Here is a 20640-nt window from a genome sequence, read left to right as displayed (position 1 = left end):
TACACTTCAGGATGGCATGCCGGGCACACAAGTTCACTTCCCCCTTGCGAAGCCACATGACATTTATGGTAAAGAAATAAGGCAGAAATAAAGTCATGACACTACTGTGACCAGTGCAGTGGCATGACCATAACTCACTGCAGCCTCAAATTCCTGGGCTCAAGGGATCCTCCTACCTCAGCCTACTATGGAGTAGCTGAGACTACAGGCACGTGCCACCATGCTTATCTAATTTTTTTTTTAAGTACTGGTAGAGATGGGTACCTTGCTTTGTTGCCCAGGCTAGTCTTAAACTCCAGGCCTCAAACCATGCTCCCACCCCAGCCTCCTGAAGCACCAGGATTACAGGCATGAGCCACTGCATCAAGCCCAAAAGAGGCTTCTTATAAAAAAGGAACAACCAGAAAACAAGAAAGGGTTACTGGAAATTAAAAATATGGCTAAGGTGCCTCGTTAGCTCAGTCGGTAGCACTTCAGTCTCATAAAAATATGGCTGCTAAAAAATTTTACCTGTAACACAAACACTGAAAAATGAAATCAAGGAAATCTACCAAAATGATGAGTAAAAAGAAATCAAAAGTATGAAACAAAAGTTATAATCAGAGAATCAATAGAAGTCCTATACCCGCCTAACAGAACTGTCAGAAGAAAGCTGAAAAAAAAATGTGCAGGAGAAAATCATTGAATAAACCATAGGTGAAGAACGGATAAACAAAATGTGGTATATACATACAATGAAATATTATCCAGTCACAAAAAGGAAAGGAGCTACATGCTACAACATGGATGAACCTTGACAACATTATGCTGAGTGAAAAAAACCAGGCACAAAGGCCACATATTGTATGATTCCATTTATATGAAAAGTCCAGAATAGGCAAAGCCATAGAGACAGAGAGTAAATTAGTGGTTTCCCGGGACTGCGGGAAAGGGGTAATGAGTGAGTGATTGCTAATGGGTGTGGGATTTCTTTTGGGGGTGATGAAAATGTTCTGAAGCTAGATTGTGGTGATGGTTGCACAGCTTTGTAAATATAAAAAAAAACCATTTCTTTGTATGCTTTAAAAGGGTGAATTTTATGGTGTGTGAATTATTTTATTTTTAACTAAAGAAAAAATAGTAGAAGAAAATCTCCAGAACTGAAAATAAAAAGATTGAAGGTTCTATATGAAGCAGAGTAAATATATAGATACTCTCAAATTCATTCTTGTGGAATTAAACACTAAAGAAGGGCAGGGAAAAATGCTAAAGAGTGTCAAGAAAAAAGTTACAGAAAAATTAAAATAAAATTGGCATCGAACTTCTCATTTGAAATACCACCAGAAGAAAATGGAACAATGCCTTTTTCACAGTTCTGTAGGAATATGTTATTGACCAAATTAGGATAGGAAATCAGACACCTAGGAAAATAATATCTTCTAAGAAAGTTTTTTTTCATTCAACAACAGTATAACTAAGAAGCTGATGTCTTTGTGATATCATGAAGAACACGTGTGTTTCTGTTTGCAACAAGAAAAATGTAAGACAATTAGCAATTTTGGATAAAAAAAAAAGTTTCAAGAACCAGTGTGTAAATATGAACAACTAAAGTGTGGCATGATTTTGAAGAAATTGAGTGTGAAGAAAGAGAATCCATTTGATCTCAATGCCTAGAACATGCTTCTATGACTAGTTTAGTGACATAGGATTACATTCCATTTTCTGGGGATTAAACCGCTTAATTCTGCATTTAATTATATATAATGTAAAAAATGTGAAAAGTGGCACTTATTGATTTAAAGCTATAAATGTAGCTGTAGAGGAAATGTAATACATGTGGGGAATAGTAGAAAATAAATTCTTTCAAAGTAGGGAAGGAATATATACTGTCTAAATAATGTGTTCAGTATAGAAGAATAGGCAAATTACCCTAAATTACAGTCTAACCATCAGAGGACTGAAACAGAAGCAATTAAAAGTAGTTGCCTCTGAGGAGGACACTGGGAGCTCGGAATAATACTTGTACTTGCTATTTAACACCATGATATATTTTTCAACATTTTGCTTTACCATATGCATGTATGACATAATTTTTTAAATTATACTTTAAGTTCTAGGTTAACTGTGCACAAAGTGCAGGTTTGTTACATAGGTATACACGTGCCATGTTGGTTTGCTGCACCCATCAACTCATCATTTACATTAGGTATTTCTCCTAAAGCTATCCCTCCCCCAGCCCTCCACCCCAACAGGCTCCAGTGTGTGATGTTCCCTGCCCTGTGTATGACATGAATTTTTTTAAGAGAGAAAGAACAATTTCCACGCTTGCAAATTGGCTGTATCATTAGAAATACTTCCAGCAGCAGCATACAGAAACCTTTACTAACAGTGGCTTGCATCATGACATTTGCTGTTTGTTTAAAAAGTGATCTAGAGGTAGGCAGAAGGAACTGACTGCAGTTGATTTGGTGGCTTGATGACATCAGCAAGGGCTCAGTTTCTTCCCATCTGTCTGCTCTGCCACCCAAAGTTCTGGCTATGGTCTCCACTCAAGAGCCCAACATAGCTGCTGGCTCCAGGAACCAGTTTTCTCACAGCCACATGCAGTCTCAGGAAGGAAATTACAGAAACAAAAAGGACTAACTTCCACATGATGATCACCTTTTATTTTCTTTTCTGGAAGCCACCATCCCTTCCTTCTCCAACCCATTCAGCTCCTTTCCATCCTTCTCTTGCATTTCATTGGCCGGAATTAGGTCACTTCCTCACCTCTGAACCAATCACAGGGAATTTAGTTCACCGGAACGGAAGCAGATCTATCATATCTCATCATCTGGAGCTGAGCACATTGCTCCCTGAACAAAATTGGTGTTCTTAATAAAGAAGAAGAGGGCATTGACTGTTAGGTAGGCAATAACTGGGTCTACCAGGCTGACTGACTGATTAACCAGCTACCATCCCTTATGAGACAATTGCCAGCCTGTCTGTCAGAGTCACAAAGCCTGGAATCTCTCACAACGAAAGGCTATACAATTCTGAGGCCTTGGTCCTATGTTAATTTAATGTGGATTAATCTTTTGAGTTAAAACCATTTAGTCATGTGTTGGCATCTGCAAATTAACACTGGCTTCTGGGGAGAAACTCTGGAGAAAAAAAAATCACATCACTGCATTTTTCAAAGGTTCAACATCAAAAATTTATCAAGTGTAAAAACCCAGTCTGTTTGATACTGTTAAAATGATTAATATTACAAATAGCTGCTAGAAACAAGGCACATCTGACAACCTGAAGGACTGGAAGGAGAGGCAAACATTTTCCTTTCTGAAGTAGGAAAAGTTAGTTTCATCATTTGCATTTTCCCTCCCTCATATCATTTTATGTCTCTGGCACATTTCCTAAATCAAAGACTTTCCTGGGGATTCTATTTATCAGACAGGTATTGGCTTGCTTTTCAGCAGCCCTATCATAGTTGATTTACTAATATACTCTATAGACTTTCTGCACAATCTATACAGCTAAGGCCCATAGTGCCTCATAATTCCCACCTATTTTAAGTGAAAGACTTAATGTGTAGATGGGATCTGACATATGAGTGCTGCTCACCAGTTCACTGTCAGAGCAGGTCTGAATAATTAGCACCAGCAGCTCTTCTTTGCAGTTATTAATACCTTATATCATAAATGTCAAGCATAGCACAAAGATGCAACTGGAAAACCTCCGAAGGGAAGGGAGCCCATAAATCATGAAGGTTTCACTCTATTTTTCTTCCATTTTACTATCAGAGAATAAACCCAGGGTGGTGAGATTTAAAATCCTGCCCGCCTCTTATTTATTACTTAGCATGGGGCCTTTCCTGAAGCTGGACCCTGGAGGAAGGGCTGATGGGAAGGAGACACCTCAGGCGGGGAGGGATAATGATGCATTCAGGGGTGAGGGGTAAGTGGAAAACAAAACCTCTCAGCAGCACTCCCGGACAGTTCTGTGCCCCTTACCCGTGTGGCTGTGTTGTGTACATTTGGGACTTAGAGGCTGGGAGATTGTACAGTACAGGCTATTGGAGGGGTTGCTTATAAAAAATCATAACCCCCTGCCCTACTCAGCGAAGAAAATATTCTCTTTTATGGTTGGAGAACAAGTGTGAGAATGAATGTTGTAATGTAATGTTCATAAATTTTAATGAACATGCTGAGGACACCAGGCCCTAAATAAACACCTCATTCAAACTAGGCCCTAGCTCTGCAGTTAGCAAGGCCACATCCAACCTCACCTCCAACAGTAGGTATCACTCTTCTAACTGCAATTTAATTTAATTTAATTTAATTTAGAGATGAGGAAGTCTGTACTGCTGAAAAAAACAAAAGCAAAAAACTATTCTATCCTAAGAACTTTGGCACTTTGGCTATTAGAAGGTTCCCACTATATTTAGCTGAGGTTAGTTTCTCTGAAACTCCTTTTGGTTCATCCTACTTCCCCTTCTAGGGTCCCATGGGGATAATTCTACCTTTGTTGTTGTTGTTGTTGTTGTTGTTGTTGTTGTTGTTGTTGTTGTTGTTTTTGAGACAGGATCTCACTCTGTCTCCCAGGCTGGAATGCAGTGGCACAATTAGGGCTCACTGCAGCCTCAACCTCCTAGGTTCAATCAGTCCTCCCACCTCAGGTTCCTAAGTAGCTGAGACTACAAGTGGGTGCCACCACACCTGGCTATTTTTTTTTTAATTTGGGATTTGAGGGTACATGTGAAGTTTTGTTACATAGATAAACATGTGTCACAGGGGTTTGTTGTACATGTTATTACATCACCTAGTTATTAAGCTTAGTACCCAATAGTTATCTTTTCTGCTCCTCTCCCTCCTCCCACCCTTCTCCCTCTGATAGGCCCCAGTGCCTGTCATTTCCTTTTTCATGTGCATAAGTTCTTATCACTTAGCTCCCACTTATAAGTGAGAACATGCAGTATTTGATTTTCTATTCCTGTGTTAGTTTGCTAAGGATGATAGCCTCCAGCTCTATCCATGTTCCCACAAAAGATATGATCTCATTTTTTTATGGCTGCATAATATTCCATGGTATATATGTACCACATTTTCTTGTCCAGTCTGTCATTGATGGGCATTTAGGTTGATTCCATATCTTTGCTGTTGTGAATAGTGTTGCAATGAACATTTGCATGCATGTGTCTTTATGGTAAAATGTGTTATATTCATCTGGGTATATATCTGGAGGACTTGCTGGGTCAAATGGTAGTTCTGCTTTTAGCTCTTTGAGGAATTGCCATACTGCTTTCCACGTGGCTGAACTAATTTACACTCCCACTGAAAATTTATGAGTTCCCTTTTCTCCACAACCTTGCCAGTGCCAGCATCTGTTGTTTTTGTTTTTGTTTTTGACTTTTTATTAATAGCCATTCTGACTAGTGTGAGATGGTATCTCATTATGGTTTTAATTTGCATTTCTCTAATGATCAGTGATATTGAGCTTTTTTTAATATGCTTGTTGGCCACATGTATGTCATCTTTTGAGAAGTGTCTCTTCATGTCCTTTGCCCAGTTTTTAATGAGGTTGTTTTTCTCTTGTACATTTGTTTAAGTTCCTTATATATGATGTTAGACCTTTGTCAGATGCATAGTTTGCAAATATTTTCTCCCATTCTGTAGGTTGTCTATGCACTCTAATAATAGTTTATTTTGCTGTGCAGAAGCTCTTTAGTTTAAGTGGGTCCCATTTGTCAATTTTTGCTTTTGTCGTGATTGCTTTTAGTGTCTTTGTCATGAAATCTTTGCCTGTTTCTAGGTCCAGGATGGTATTGCCTAGGTTGTCTTCCGTGTTTTTATAGTTTTGGGTTTTACATTTAAGTCTTTAATCCTTCTTGAGTTGATTTTTGTACGTGGTGTAAAGAAGGGGTCCAGTTTCAATCCTTTGCATATGGAGAGCCAATTATCCCTGCACCATTTATAAAATAGGGTATATTTTCCCATTGCTTTTTTTTGTCAGCTTTGTCAAAGATCAGATGGTTGTAGATGTGTGGCCTCATTTCTGGGCTCTCTATTCTGTTGCATTGGTCTATGTGCCTGTTTTTGTACCAGTACCATGCTGTTTTGGTCACTGTAGCCTTGTAGTATAGTTTGAAGTTGGGTAATGGGATGCCTCCAGCTTTGTTCTCTTTGCTTAGGATTGTCTTGGCTATTCAGGCTCTTTTTTGGTTCCATATAAATTTTTAAATAATTTTTTCTAGTTCTGTGATGAATGTTTTGGTAGTTTGATAGGAATAGCATTGAATCTGTAAATTGTTTTGGGCAGTATGGCCATTTTAATGATTCTGATTCTTCCTATCCATGAGCATGGGATGTTTTTTCCATTTGTTTGTGCCTTCTCTGAGTTTTTTGAGCAGTGTTTTGTAATTCTCATTGTAGAGATCCTTGACCTCCCTGATTAGGTGTATTCCTAGGTATTTTATTTTTTATGTGTAGCAATTGTGAGTAGGATTTTGATTTCTGATTTGTCTCTCAGTTTGGTTGTTGTTGGTATATAGGAATGCTTGTGATTTTTGTACATTGATTTTGTATCTTGTAACTTTGCTGAAGGTGCTTATCAGCTGAAGGAGCTTTTGGGTCAAGACTATGGGGTTTTCTAGATATAGAATCATGCCATCTGCAAACAGAGATAGTTTGACTTCCTCTCTTCCTAATTGAATACACCTTATTTCTTTCTCTTGCCTGATTGCTCTGGCTAGGATTTCCAAAACTGTGTTGAATAGGAGTAGGGAGAGAGGGCATCCTTGTCTTGTGCCAGTTTTCAAGGGGAATGCTTCCAGCTTTTGCCCATTCATTATAATGTTGGCTGTGGGTTTGTCATAGATGGCTCTTATTATTTTGAGGTATGTTCCTTTAATACCTAGTTTATTGAGAGTTTTTAACATGAAGAGATGTTGAATTTTATCAAAAGCCTTTTTTATATCTATTGAGATAATCATATGGTATTTGTCTTTAGTTCTGTTTCTGTGATGAGTCATATTAATTGATTTTCTTTTTTTGTGTGTGATTTTTTTTTATTATGCTTTAAGTTTTAGGGTACATGTGCACATTGTGCAGGTTAGTTACATATGTATACATGTGCCATGCTGGTGCACTGCACCCACTAACTCGTGATCTAGCATTAGGTATATCTCCCAATGCTATCCCTCCCCCTTCCCCCCACCCCACAACAGTCCCCAGAGTGTGATATTCCCCTTCCTGTGTCCATGTAATCTCATTGTTCAATTCCCACCTATGAGTGAGAATATGCGGTGTTTGGTTTTTTGTTCTTGCGATAGTTTACTGAGAATGATGATTTCCAATTTCATCCATGTCCCTACAAAGGACATGAACTCATCATTTTTTATGGCTGCATAGTATTCCATGGTGTATATGTGCCACATTTGCTTAATCCAGTCTATCATTGTTGGACATTTGGGTTGGTTCCAAGTCTTTGCTATCGTGAATAATGCCGCAATAAACATACGTGAGCATGTGTCTTTATAGCAGCATGATTTATAGTCCTTTGGGTATATACCCAGTCATGGGATGGCTGGGTCAAATGGTATTTCCAGTTCTAGATCCCTGAGAAATCGCCACACTGACTTCCACAATGGTTGAACTAGTTTACAGTCCCACCAACAGTGTAAAAGTGTTCCTATTTCTCCACATCCTCTCTAGCACCTGTTGTTTCCTGACTTTTTAATGATTGCCATTCTAACTGGTGTGAGATGGTATCTCATTGTGGTTTTGATTTGCGTTTCTCTAATGGCCAGTGATGATGAGCATTTTTTCATGTGTTTTTTGGCTGCATAAATGTCTTCTTTTGAGAAGTGTCTGTTCATGTCCTTCGCCCACTTTTTGATGGGGCTGTTTGTTTTTTTCTTGTAAATTTGTTTGAGTTCATTGTAGATTCTGGATATTAGCCCTTTGTCAGATGAGTAGGTTGCGAAAATTTTCTCCCATTTTGTGGGTTGCCTGTTCACTCTGATGGTAGTTTCTTTTGCTGTGCAGAAGCTCTTTAGTTTAATTAGATCCCATTTGTCAATTTTGGCTTTTGTTGCCATTGCCTTTGGTGTTTTAGACATGAAGTCCTTGCCCATGCCTATATCCTGAATGGTAATGCCTAGGTTTTCTTCTAGGGTTTTTATGGTTTTAGGTCTAACGTTTAAGTCTTCAATCCATCTTGAATTGATTTTTGTATAAGGTGTAAGGAAGGGATCCAGTTTCAGCTTTCTACATATGGCTAGCCAGTTTTCCCAGCACCATTTATTAAATAGGGAATCCTTTCCCCATTGCTTGTTTTTCTCAGGTTTGTCAAAGATCAGATAGTTGTAGATATGCGGCATTATTTCTGAGGGCTCTGTTCTGTTCCATTGATCTATATCTCTGTTTTGGTACCAGTAGCGTGCTGTTTTGGTTACTGTAGCCTTGTAGTATAGTTTGAAGTCAGGTAGTGTGATGCCTCCAGCTTTGTTCTTTTGGCTTAGGATTGACTTGGCGATGCGGGCTCTTTTTTGGTCCCATATGAACTTTAAAGTAGTTTTTTCCAATTCTGTGAAGAAAGGCATTGGTAGCTTGATGGGGATGGCATTGAATCTATAAATTACCTTGGGCAGTATGGCCATTTTCACGATATTGATTCTTCCTACCCATGAGCATGGAATGTTCTTCCATTTGTTTGTATCCTCTTTTATTTCCTTGAGCAGTGGTTTGTAGTTCTCCTTGAAGAGGTCCTTCACATCCCTTGTAAGTTGGATTCCTAGGTATTTTATTCTCTTTGAAGCAATTGTGAATGGGAGTTCACTCATGATTTGGCTCTCTGTTTGTCTGTTGTTGCTGTATAAGAATGCTTGTGATTTTTGTACATTGATTTTGTATCCTGAGACTTTGCTGAAGTTGCTTATCAGCTTAAGGAGATTTTGGGCTGAGACAATGGGGTTTTCTAGATATACAGTCATGTCGTCTGCAAACAGGGACAATTTGACTTCCTCTTTTCCTAATTGAATACTCTTTATTTCCTTCTCCTGCCTAATTGCCCTGGCCAGAACTTCCAACACTACGTTGAATAAGAATGGTGAGAGAGGGCATCCCTGTCTTGTCCCAGTTTTCAAAGGGAATGCTTCCAGTTTTTGCCCATTCAGTATGATATTGGCTATGGGTTTGTCATAGATAGCTCTTATTATTTTGAAATACGTCCCATCAATACCTAATTTATTGAGAGTTTTTAGCATGAAGGGTTGTTGAATTTTGTCAAAGGCTTTTTCTGCATCTATTGAGATAATCATGTGGTTTTTGTCTTTGGCTCTGTTTATATGCTGGATTACATTTATTGATTTGCGTATATTGAACCAGCCTTGCATCCCAGGGATGAAGCCCACTTGATCATGGTGGATAAGCTTTTTGATGTGCTGCTGGATTCGTTTTGCCAGTATTTTATTGAGGATTTTTGCATCAATGTTCATCAAGGATATTGGTCTAAAATTCTCTTTTTTGGTTGTGTCTCTGCCTGGCTTTGGTATCAGAATGATGCTGGCCTCATAAAATGAATTAGGGAGGATTCCCTCTTTTTCTATTGATGGGAATAGTTTCAGAAGGAATGGTACCAGTTCCTCCTTGTACCTCTGGTAGAATTCGGCTGTGAATCCATCTGGTCCTGGACTCTTTTTGGTTGGTAAGCTATTGATTATTGCCACAATTTCAGCTCCTGTTATTGGTCTATTCAGAGATTCAACTTCTTCCTGGTTTAGTCTTGGGAGAGTGTATGTGTCGAGGAATGTATCCATTTCTTCTAGATTTTCTAGTTTATTTGCGTAGAGGTGTTTGTAGTATTCTCTGATGGTAGTTTGTATTTCTGTGGGATCGGTGGTGATATCCCCTTTATCATTTTTTATTGCGTCTATTTGATTCTTCTCTCTTTTTTTCTTTATTAGTCTTGCTAGCAGTCTATCAATTTTGTTGATCCTTTCAAAAAACCAGCTCTTGGATTCATTAATTTTTTGAAGGGTTTTTTGTGTCTCTATTTCCTTCAGTTCTGCTCTGATTTTAGTTATTTCTTGCCTTCTGCTAGCTTTTGAATGTGTTTGCTCTTGCTTTTCTAGTTCTTTTAATTGTGATGTTAGGGTGTCAATTTTGGATCTTTCCTGCTTTCTCTTGTGGGCATTTAGTGCCATAAATTTCTCTCTACACACTGCTTTGAATGCGTCCCAGAGATTCTGGTATGTTGTGTCTTTGTTGTCGTTGGTTTCAAAGAACATCTTTAGTTCTGCCTTCATTTCGTTATGTACCCTGTAGTCATTCAGGAGCAGATTGTTCAGTTTCCATGTAGTTGAGTGGTTTTGAGTGAGATTCTTAATCCTGAGTTCTAGTTTGATTGCACTGTGGTCTGAGAGATAGTTTGTTATAATTTCTGTTCTTTTACATTTGCTGAGGAGAGCTTTACTTCCAAGTATGTGGTCAGTTTTGGAATAGGTGTGGTGTGGTGCTGAAAAAAATGTATATTCTGTTGATTTGGGGTGGAGAGTTCTGTAGATGTCTATTAGGTCTGCTTGGTGCAGAGCTGAGTTCAATTCCTGGGTATCCTTGTTGACTTTCTGTCTCGTTGATCTGTCTAATGTTGACAGTGGGGTGTTAAAGTCTCCCATTATTAATGTGTGGGAGTCTAAGTCTCTTTGTAGGTCACTCAGGACTTGCTTTATGAATCTTGGTGCTCCTGTATTGGGTGCATGTATATTTAGGATAGTTAGCTCTTCTTGTTGAATTGATCCCTTTATCATTATGTAATGGCCTTCTTTGTCTCTTTTGATCTTTGTTGGTTTAAAGTCTGTTTTATCAGAAACTAGGATTGCACCCCCTGCCTTTTTTTGTTTTCCATTTGCTTGGTAGATCTTCCTTCATCCTTTTATTTTGAGCCTATGTGTGTCTCTGCACGTGAGATGGGTTTCCTGAATACAGCACACTGATGGGTCTTGACTCTTTATCCAATTTGCCAGTCTGTGTCTTTTAATTGGAGCATTTAGTCCATTTACATTTAAAGTTAATATTGTTATGTGTGAATTTGATCCTGTCATTATGATGTTAGCTGGTTATTTTGCTCATTAGTTGATGCGGTTTCTTCCTAGTCTTGATGGTCTTTACATTTTGGCATGATTTTGCAGCAGCTGGTACCGGTTGTTCCTTTCCATATTTAGCGCTAATTGATTTTCATATGTTGAGCCATCCCAGGGATGAAGCCTACTTGATCGTGGTGGATTAGCTTTTTGATGTGCTGCTGGATTTTGTTTGCCAGTATTTTAGTATATGTGCTGCCAAAGTGAGCATGTTTGCCAGTATTTTGTTGAAGATTTTTGTATCAATGTTCATCAAGGATATTGGTCTAACGTTTTCTGTTTTTGTTATGCCTATGCCAGGTTTTGGTATCAAGATGATGCTGGCCTCATAGAATGAGTTGGGGAGAAGTCTCTCCTCCTCAATTTTTTGGAATAGTTTCTGTAGGAATGGTATCAGCTCTTATTTGTACATCTGGTAGAATTCATCTGTGAATCCATCAGGTCCTGGGCTTTTGTTGTTGGTGGTGGTGGTAAGCTATTTATTACTGATTCAATTTCAGAGCTTGTTATTGGTCTGTTCAGGGAATCCATTTCTTTCTGGCTCAGTCTTAGGAGGGTTAATTTCTGTGTATCTTCTTTTTCTTCTGGAATTCCTTTGTGTAGTTGAAAGATGCTGCCTCAGACCTCCTGCACAGCAAGCTGACCAACCCTAGGCTCTTTCAGCATTCATCATGTGACAAAATTTCAGTCCCTCCTCTCAGTGAAGCACTGACTACCTGGCCCTCTTAAAGTAAATTCACCCAAACAATAAGTAAAATACAATAGCAACAACAACAATAATAATGCTTATTAATTTTTCAGCACTTACTGTGTGCCAGGTACTCTGCTAGGTGCTTTATTTTTTATCATCTTATTTCATTCTTACAAAAACACTATGCAGTAGCTGTTTTTATACCCCCAATTTACAGATGAAGAAACTAAAATTCAAAAACATAAGGTGCTACCTTTACATGGTCCATATGAGGCACAGTCAGGATTGACTATGGCTGAAGTTCTTAGCCCCTGCACCATCACCTGGAGCCAGAACTATCACTTCCCTACTTTGACGAATATGAGGAAGGACTGAATTTACTCTTTTTATTGGCTCTTAGGGATTTTTTTCCCAAATCTGTATCTTCAGCCTACACCTCTGTCTTGGGTTCTAGATTTTTATATCCAACTGCCTACTGGACACCAACCACTTGGACAAGTCCTGGTTGCCTCAAACTCAACATGTTCAAAGCTGAATACATCACCTGCTCTCCCAAATATGCTCCTCTCCTGCTGTTCCCAAAATCAGAAAATGGCTTCACGATCAGCTCAGTCATCTCAAGAGCAAATGCTGAGAGTCACCCTTGAATCCTTCTGTTGCCTCCACATTCAAACCATCACCATATCCTTGATTTCTCTACTGTATATTTTTCATATGTGTCCACTTCTTTCCATCTGCACTCTCATTAGTGAAGGCCACCAACATCTCTCATCTGAATGCCTGCAATACCTCCTCACAGGTCACCAGGCATCTAGTTTTGCCCCTGTCCTGCCCTTCCCTCATCTAGAGTGAAGCCAGTAGGAACCTTCCAAAATGAAAATCTGATTAAGTCACTTCTTTGCTTAAAACTTTTTTATGGTTTCACAGCCCATGAAAATAGTATCCAATGTCTTTAAGTGCATTGCAAAACTCTTCAAGTCCTCCCTCTCCAATCCTTCTAGTCCTCCCTCCCCAGTTTCATCACTCATTATATACCCCATAACCTTTATGCCAGAGTTGTCATGAACCTCCTCCCATTCCTTCAGTATTTTATGTCTTTTTGCCTTCAGGTCTTTACACATGTTGTTCCTTCATATTGAAATATTCTTTCCTCTCCCCATTGCCTGGTAGATTAACTCCTGTTTATCCTTCAGATGTCAGCCTTAATGTCACTCTCTCAAGGTGAACATCCCTGAATTCTCTGATGCATTACATAGGATACCGTTTTTATTCTGACATTGTATGTGTCACCCTTTATTGTTAAGAAACATTTAAATAAGAAATATTTAATTGTTAATAAACAGTTTTAAATAAAAAATATTTAATTGTTTCCATAAGGAAATTAATTGTGTCTGTCTTACTCGTCATTAAATCCCGGAATATCGTTAAAGCACTAAACAAAGATAAGGCTTGAAAAATATTTGTTGACCAATGAATAAAGGAATTAATGAATATTCATAAAAGTAGGGAAGTGATAGTTCTGGCTCCAGGTGACGGAGCAGGGGCTAAGAACTTCAGCCTTAGTCAATCCTGACTGTGCCTTCTATGGACCATGTAAGGGTAGCACCTTATGTTTTTGAGTTTCTGTTTCTTAATCTGTAAATCGAGGGTATAAAAATGAACGAATGCCAGTTGAAATCCTGGTCAAACAGTGCACCTAAGAATCTCTTCTTCAACATGTATGTGTGAACTTGACATTTTGGATTCCAGAGAGGATATCACATTTATTCCCCACTAACCTTCCTGTTGTTGGGTTCAGAACATTTTTTTCGGATTGCTGAGATGTTTTCAGATCCTGATTCTCTTACCTATTCTCTAGCATATTAGCTATCACTGCCAATTTCATGTTATCTGAAAACTTGATTAGCATATCTTCTGTATCTTCATTAAGCAAGGGCAGAGCTAGTGACCCCCCATTAGATACCCATCTCTATTAATCAGCACCTATTGAGTATGCTAATTCAATCAGGTTCAAACATGCTACATTTTCTCATCCTCAAGAATATCATGGGTAAACTTGTCAAGAGCCTTGATGAAGCCCAAATCAAGATTACTATAATTCTCCAAACCCACAATTCTCAATTTTCTTGGCCTATCACACTGACAGATAATATTCAGATAGTATCCCCTGAGCATACTGAAGTTGTTGTGAAATTCCCAGAAGCAAAACTAAAACTCTACCTCTCCCTCTCTCTCCCACTAAAGAAATCATACTGTGGAGCAACTGGATGACTGGGGCTGTAATGACAGCCAGCAGGAGTCCTGGCTATTCTAGAGCTGAGGCTCAGCTGTGTGCCTGACAGCTGGCCACCGAGTGGTCACTCCTACCTACACAGCATTTCTGCAATTCATGCTTGGGCAGTCAGCCTGTCTGTCCCCTCCAAGGAGAATGCAACATTTCAGCAACCTTACCTCTGCCCTGACTCTACATTCTTCTTAGATGGCACTTTATTCTTCCTGATTCCATTTCCTGGTGGTCTGCAAACATACTGGAATGAAAATAGATCTATGTGGTTAAACTGATTCAATTAAAATCAGTAGAGACTAAGAAGGGCAAGGACCTTTTACCTGGAGAACTAGATATTCCACCAAAACAATTGTATTGTGAAGCACCAATTGGCTATGCAACGCATTACCCCACTGCCCTAGTTGGCTGACTCTGAAGTCCTAGAATTGCATGAGATGACTAATGCCAGCATAAACTATATCCATGAATGAAGCAGGGATCAGTGAGACATACGTCATCTACTGCACACTGATTGCAGGAGGCATCGAAGCAATTGAGACAGAAAAAATATGTTTATTCTTTGACAGTGAAACCACTTTAATTACTGGTGCTGGGTAAGGTCTCTTGGGCAGGGTCCTCAAAGAAAACTAGAAATTGAATTCTCTAAGAGAGTGGGTACAAAGAATTGTGATATTGTAACATCCCATTTCTAATCTACCATGCTTTGTGGACTAAGATTCTATCTATATACTGGCAATCAGATCAGTAGAAGACAACAGTCGAGAGAAATACAGAGAAAACAGCTAGAGCAGAGATATGTCAGATGTCCAGGCAGTGAGGGAACGTAAATGTGAGATTGGACCAAGAACTTGTGAAATAGGCAGACATAAGGATTACTGGTTGTGGCATTTACTGCTCATTGCCTCCTAAGTCCTCTCCCCAGTACTTTCTTGTAAAAGAATCCTGAATTTTTTAAAGCAGGATACATTGTTATTTAGCTAAAAGATGATATTTTCCATGTTCCCTCTCAGTCAGCTTAGGATATAACTAGTTTTGGCCAACGAGCTGTGTGAAGAGGTGTTGCATGCTAAGTTCAGGAAATCTTCTTGTAAGGGAGGGGGTACATTCCTTCTCTTACCTTCCTGCATCATGCCTTGGAATGGTGATATAATGGCTAGACCCAGGTAGAATTCTTGGACTGTGAGGTGGCCTTGAGAATAGAAACCACACACAGAACACAGCAAAACCAGTGCCTGTTTCTGGCCCTGTTGCTGCCACACCAGCCCTGGATTGCCTTATCTCCAGGTTTCCTTTGTGTGAGCAAGATATAAACTATCTTGTCTAAGATATAATTTTTCAGGGCATTGTTCCTTGCAGCCAAAGCTCCAAATCATCTCTGCTCCCTCTTCTAAGTGTTCGCAAAAGACCCAGGCTCAGCTCCCCTGTCTGGCTGCCCATGCTTATCACAGGAAGAGCCAGGCCAGTTAGCTCAGGCCTCACTCTTACAAGGGTCCTCAAATGTAAGCTTTTAAGCTCCTCCTCAAATGAGATTTTACAGAGTCTTTGTGGGACTTCTGGTGTTAAAAGCATTGATTTGTCTGCCACATTTAGAATCCTGTTTTGAAATTTTTTATATTTTTTTAGTATCCCAAATGTCTTAGTCTGCTTTGTGTCACTATAAAGGAATATCTGAGGTTGGGTAATTTATAAATAAAGAGGATTATTTAGCTCATAGTTCTGCCCCCTGTACAAGAAGCATGGTGCCAGCATCTGCTTGGCTTCTAGTGAGGGCTTCTGGGCTGTGTCAAAACATGGTAGAGAAGGTCCAAGGGAAAGCGGGCATGTTCAAACCTATGGGGCATCCTGGCTTTATAACAACCCACTCCTGAGGGAATTAATCCATTCCCCTGAGGACTGAGCCAGTCTTGAAAATGATAGAACTTACAACCCCAGAAGGACACTGAGCCACTCATGAGAGATCCACCACCATGACCCAAACACCTCCTACCAGGCCCCACCTCCCAACACTAGATCAAATTTCAACATGAGATTTGGTGGGGACAAACAAACCATATTCAAACCATAGTATTAAGACCCTCAAATAAATAGAAGCCACGCATAGCCCAAGGGTGACTTTGCTTGCTGCCATTGGTCTCCTATCAGTACTGATGGCAGAACCTGGTCTAAGACTCTTATGGTCCCTCATTTCTCCCAACTGTCCCCAGAACAGAGTCCTAAACAAATAACACCTAAGTCACCAGTGAAGTTAAGGTTTGATCACTTTTAATTTTTTTTTTTTTTTTTTTGAGATGGAGTCTTACTCTGTCACCAAGGCTGGAGTGCAGTGGTGCGATCTCAGCTCACTGCAACCTCTGTCTCCCAGATTCAAGCGATTCTCCTGCCTCTGCCTCCCCCAAGTAGCTGGGACTACAGGCACTCAGCCACCACGCCCATCTAATTTTTGTATTTTCAGTAGAGACGGGGTTTCACCATGTTGGCCAGGCTGGTCTTGAACTCCTGACCTCAGGTAATCTGCCCACCTTGGCCTCCCAGAGTGCTGGGATTACAGGCATGAGCCATCATGCCTGGCCCATTTAAGATTCTTGTTTGGCTATTCTAAAATTCACATGGAACCAAAAAACAGCCCAAATAGCCAAGGCAATCCTAAGCAAAAAGAACAAAGCTGGGGGCATCAAGCTACCTGCCTTCAAACTATATTATAGGGCTACAGTAACCAAAACAGCATAGCACTGTTACAAAAACAGACACATAGGCCAATGGAACAGAATAGAGAATCCAGAAATAAAGCCACACACCGACAGCCATTGGATCTTCAACAAAGTCTACTAAAATAAACAGTGGGGAAAGGACTCCCTATTCAACAAATGGTGCTGGGATAACTGGCTAGCTATATGCAGAAGAATGAAACTTTACCCTTACCTTTCCCCATATACAAAAATTAACTCAAGATATATTAAGGATTTAAATATAATACCTCAAACTATAAGAATCCTAGAAGAAAACCTAGGAAACCCTATTTGGGACACTGGCCTTGAAAAATAATTTATGGCTAAGTCCCTAGAAGCAATTGCAACAAAACACAAAAATTGACGAGTTGGACCTAATTAAACTTCTTAAAGAGCTTCTGTACAGCAAAAGAAATTGTCACAGAGCAAACAGAAAACGTACAGAAAGTGAGAAAATATTTGCAAACTATGCATTCAACAAAGGTCTAATATCCAGAATCTATAAGGAACTTATAAACCAATAAGCAAAATATAAATAACCCCATTATAAAATGGGCAAAGGACATGAACAGACACTTCTCAAAAAATATATATATAAGTAGCCAACAAACATGAAAAAATGCTCATCGGCTGGGTGCAGTGGCTCACACCTGTAATCCCAGCACTTTGGGAGGCCAAGCGGGCAGATCACCTGAGGTCAGGAGTTCTAGACCAGCCTGGCCAACATGTTAAAACCCCTTCTCTATAAAAATATGAAAAACTTAGCTGGGCTGGTGGTGGGCACCTGTAATCCCAGCTACTCAGGAGGCTGAGGCAGGAGAATCACTTGAACCCGGGAGGCAGAGGTTGCAGTGAGCCGAAATCACAACACTACACTCCAGCCTGGGTGACAGAGTGAGACTCCATCTCAAAAAAAAAAGAAAACTCATCATCACTAATCATCATAGAAGTGCAAATCAAAACCACAATGAAATGCCATCTCGCACCAGCCAGAATAACTATTATTAAAAGGTCAAAAAACAGCAGATGTTGGCAAGGCTGAGGAGGAAAGGAAAGGGAATGCTTATACACTGTTGGTGAGAATGTAAATTAGTTCAGCCACTGTGAGAAGCAGTTTGGGGGTTTGTCAAAGAACTTAAGACAGAACTACCATTAGACCCAGCAATCCCATTACTGAGTATATATTCAAAAGAAAATAAATCATTCTACCACAAGACACATGCACTCATATGTTCATTGCAGTACTATTCACAATAGCAAATACATGGAATCAACCTAGGTGCTCATCAGTGGTGGATTGCATAAAGAAAATATGGTACATCTATACCATGGAATACTATGCAGCCATAAAAAACAATGAAGTCATATCCTTTGCAGCAACATGAATGCAGCTGGAGTCCATTATCCTAAGCAAATTAACGCAGGAACAGAAAACCAAATGCCACATATTCTTACATATAAGTGGAAACTTAACACTGGGTACTCATGGACAAAAGGTGGCAACAATAGACACTGGGGACTACTAGAGAATGGAGAGAGGGAGGGGGAAAAGGGTTGAAAAATAAACTATTGGGTACTATATTCACTCACTACCTGGGTGACAAGATCAATTGTACCCCAAACCTCAGCATCACACAATATACCCATGTAAAAAATGTGCACATGTAGCCCCTGAATCTAAAATATACATTGAAATTATCTAAATAAATAATTTATAAATTTAAAATTTAATGTTTGAGGAAATAGATGGGAGAACAGATTGTTGTGTTGCAGCCAGCCCAGTTCTATACATCTGAACAGGAGAGTAAGGGAGGTAGGCTCCATGCCTCTGGTGGAGTTCAAAGTGAACAAGAAGATGCCACCTGAGAAGGGAATTGGATGACAAACTCAGCTTTCACTCAGGACCCTCAGCTCCAACAGCCCTTGCTAATCATGCTTCTTGTCATAACCCAGGGTCAAAGTCTTCTGGGGAGAGGGGGCAGTGATCAAGCTCAAGGGCTGTGTGTTCTGGAGGGCATCTCCTCCATGGAAAGATGCCTCAGAGAAACTGGAGCCCAGCTACCATCTATGAAGAAAGGTTGCAGTGGGATCCCTGGGGACTGTGGGATGAGAGCCTTCACTGATCCTCAGGTCTAACTCATTACTTTGCAGGCAGCAACACTGTCAGCCTGATATCAGAGCTGGTGGATCAAGTGGCTATTCCTACTCTCCTGCTCAGGGAATAACATGACCCAGATGGTTGTCACCCCCAATAAAGACCCCATAGAGAGAAAAGATTGCCATCCCCTGTGTTAGAGAGGCAAAAGGTATATCCTCAAATATCTTAGTTCCCCTTACTAACACATTTAGCTCTGTCATTATGAATTTATCTACAGCTTTCTAAAAAGCCTGTATAGTTTCCATTTCTTTTCTCTTGGGATAACAAGTTCCATGGTTTCATTATCCATAATGACAGGCGGCTGGTCATTCCACTGATTTGTTCTAAATTACGCAGCATTTTCAAGTCTGGATAATGCAACCTTTTAAATTAGGTCAACTATTCTGTCACCATGTCCAACAGTCACAGGGTTGTTACTGAACTTGAACAAGAGTCGGTCCCCATCTGGCAGTCACAAAACAAGCTGAGCCTGGCTTTAAGGATCAAAAGGCATCCATTCCTCTCCACCTTCTGGAGAACTTGGGCCTCTGGACTCGTCTGGATTACTATCCCTTGAGATAAGGCTAGGGATCAGTCTCTAAGGAAATTATAGGGAAATCATGTGGTAGCAGCTTCAACAAAGCAAGATCAGTTGCTTGTGTTCTTCTTGTCACCCCAGCACTCCCCTAGACACCTGCCCTGTTCCCATAGCAAAAGTTAAACTCTTCATCTTCACATCAATAAGTAAAATATCTTTATCCAAATAGAATAAAGCAAATTCATGGACCACAGCTGAGCCTCTCTGACTATCAGGTATAAAACTATAGTCTCTCTTGCATGAACATCTATTTTTTTCTGACTATCCATCTATCCTTTCTTCTCAGGCTCTTGGTTTTTCTATGAACTCGAGCAATCTTATCATTTTTTCAGGAGATAGCTGAATCAAAGTAGGTACATTTCTGAATCCAAAAAAAAAGAGAGTGATATTAGATCAAAAGGAAATATTTTAAGTGATTTCTAGATTCTAAGGGTATCCTAACTCTCCATCTTTGAGCTTCATCCCTATCTTTGACATATTTCAATTGGTAAGTTATGAAGTAATTAAAATATTTCTCCCAGGCTCCCTAGTTCTTACCTAACTGCAAATTGGTTTTTCTTCAGCTCTTAGCAATTCTCATCTGATGTACTTTATGACCAGAAATTCAGGCTACCATGGGACTATTTTGACCATTTTGGAAGGAGTCAATATTGTTCTGCTGGAAAAAACTAATTCTAAAGTATCAAGCAGGCATTCATTGGCCACACAATCATTCCGTCTGACAGTGATGATAATATTCCAAGTCACTGAATGTTGTCATTTACTTTCAAGTCATTGGGTCCTTACCATGTGCTGAATGCCTCATTCTGTGATCTGTCGAGGCTTTTGATGGAGTAATTTCTCCTAGTGAGTTTTCTGTTAAAATTTGTTCACATATAAACCACCCATATCATTTACCAATTCCATTTGACATTTGCTAAAATATAACCCCAAGATGAGTTCATGAGTTTGGAAATGGTATATAATGCAAGTCTCAAAGAAATCTGAAACACAGGTGATCATTATAGCTGATTGTCTTTTGGAATTGCTGAACAATGCTTGGGGCAAAATACTGTCCACAATGCTAAGGAGAATAGTACTTGTAAAGTTCCTACCTTCTACTT

Source organism: Pan troglodytes, chromosome 4 (assembly GCF_028858775.2).
Source record: "Pan troglodytes isolate AG18354 chromosome 4, NHGRI_mPanTro3-v2.0_pri, whole genome shotgun sequence".
NCBI classification, from domain to species: domain Eukaryota; kingdom Metazoa; phylum Chordata; class Mammalia; order Primates; family Hominidae; genus Pan; species Pan troglodytes.
This window is presented reverse-complemented; position numbering follows the sequence as displayed.